This window comes from Akebia trifoliata, chromosome 9, assembly GCF_017979445.1.
Source record: "Akebia trifoliata isolate Shusen 1 chromosome 9, ASM1797944v1, whole genome shotgun sequence".
NCBI lineage: Eukaryota > Viridiplantae > Streptophyta > Magnoliopsida > Ranunculales > Lardizabalaceae > Akebia > Akebia trifoliata.
In genome coordinates, this window is record NC_141383.1 from 19,966,684 (window position 1) to 19,969,047 (window position 2,364).

Below are 2,364 nucleotides of genomic sequence, written 5' to 3' on the forward strand. Positions count from 1 at the left end.
CAAACCTTATCCTCAAAATATAGGAATAAACCTACGAATTTTACAATATATATAGATATATATATATATATATATATAGGGAGGCGTTCGGAGCCTTTTTTTTAACAGTAGTTTTAACAAAAGAAGCTCCATCGTTGGATTTAGAGCGTTGGACGGTCGAGATTGAATTAATCGGCATATACGTTAACTTATAGATTTATGTTATTTTTACAGCGCCATCCCTCATTTTTGGGATTATTAGTGCCACCTCCCTGGCACAATTATAACCTGAGAGTGAAAAAGAACAGATGAGAACTCTCTGTTCTCTCTAACAGCCGAAACCTCTCTCTCTCTCTCTCTCTCGCTCGCTCGCTCCACTGAAACCCCAAGTTGGGGAACATGTTATATGTTGGTCAGGTTTCAACCATGCCCGATTAGGCTCTCCAAGCTCTCATTGACCATGGTACTGTCTCAAGGGCATTTTATCGGAGGCCAAAGGCATTTACAGCGCACTTGAAAAGTTGGGGATTGACTGGGATGAAGTTGTGGCTCAACTTGAACTCGAAGGAGTGGATTCCTTCAAGAAGAGCTTTGATAGCCTACTTGTTACCCTGCAAGAGAAGGCAAACACCTTTTGTTGTTAACATTTTGAGTTCTATAACTCATTCTCAGAGAGAGAGAGAGGTATTGTTGAAGATAGCTAAGGGGTTGGGAGGGGCATTAACAAATGAAGGTTTATTATGCTTAAATGATTACATAGCTCTTACTTTCTAATCGCCAGTTGGTATGTGGTTTGTTCTGATATTTGGTGCAATGGAAAAAAATGTTAGCTAATTATTGTTAGGGTCAGCATCATAATTGAAGCCTTATTTGAAAATTTTGGGTTGGCTGCAGAAATCTTTATACCCCATTTAATTCTATCCAAAGCCAAATCTTCCGTCAATTTAAGTGTGTTCTTTCTGCTCTCACTACCATAAACCCATTCTCTCTCTCTCTCTCTCCCTTTTAGTATATCTTGGTATCTTCATTTTTGCTCCCCAACTTGGGTTTCAGCGGAGCAAGCGAGCGAGAGAGAGAGAGAGAGAGAGAGAGAGAGAGAGAGAGGTTTCGCTGTTAGAGAGAACAGAGAGTTCTCGTTTGTTCTTTTTCACTCTCAGGTTATAATTGTGCCAGGGAGGTGGCACTAATAATCCCAAAAATGAGGGATGGCATTGTAAAAATAGCATAAATCTATAAGTTAACGTATATGCCGATTAATCAATCTCGACCGTCCAACGCCTCTAAAACCAACGATAGAGCTTCTTTTGTTAAAATGACTGTTAAAATAGACGGCTCCGAACGCCTCCCATATATATATATATATATATATATATATATATATATATATATATATATCAATATACATATCATGGTTTCAATCCATCTTAAGAGGATTTTCTACAACTTTGAGCTTTCGAAAGGCACCCATGGATTTTTCACCTTTGGTTCTATTTCTGGCTGTCATGGGATAAGGATATGATATTCCACTCCACTAGATTCAACATTGTAGGGATGGATGCATACCTCTTACGCACAGAATAATAGTCAAACATGAGTTGTGTCATGTTGTTAATGGTTGCTGAAATCTGAAAGACCCCAAATCCATCTTTGTCGGTGCTACACCGTGAAAAAAGCCTATATTTGATGGCCCAAGGTCATCGAATTTCATAAAATTTGACAGACCAAGGCGTCAAATTTTTCATTGTGAAATATTATTTTTCAACAGATCGAAACTGTTAAATTAATGAAGGATGAAAGACAATTGATGACTCTAAGCCATCGAAAATTTCAATGGCCATAGGCCGTCAAAATTAGCTTTCTAAAATTTGTGGGCTTTGGCCCATCGAATTTTCTTGTCAAAATTTTCAGTTTTCACATAGTGCTACTTGTGCAATCATATGATGATATCCATGCTTGGAGAGAAGATTTAGAGACATAGGAGATTCAAAGAATCCTGTGTATGATCCATATGTCTTCAGCCTTCTTTTATATAGGTTGAGTTGGCTTGACTAGAGGATTTGATAGTTCAAGATAAATGATACAATCCCATGGTTGACTCGATTAAAAATGACTCTAGACAATGTAACTTGATATTGAACATGGATCATTTGATTTAAAAGAACATCTTATAAGGTAAAAAGAGTCGCTTTCGCATCTTAACTATACAAGCAGGTCTTGATGTTTATCTTGAAGTTTCATCTTAGGTACCCCACATATTAGTACTAGGGAGTACACTAGTGTGTTAGGTTGGATTGTATAGTAGTGGGGTTAGTTGCTAGAGTTAGAAATCAGGATTAGGAATTTGATCTGTATTTGGATTGTGATGAATCTGTTAAGATGTGCATT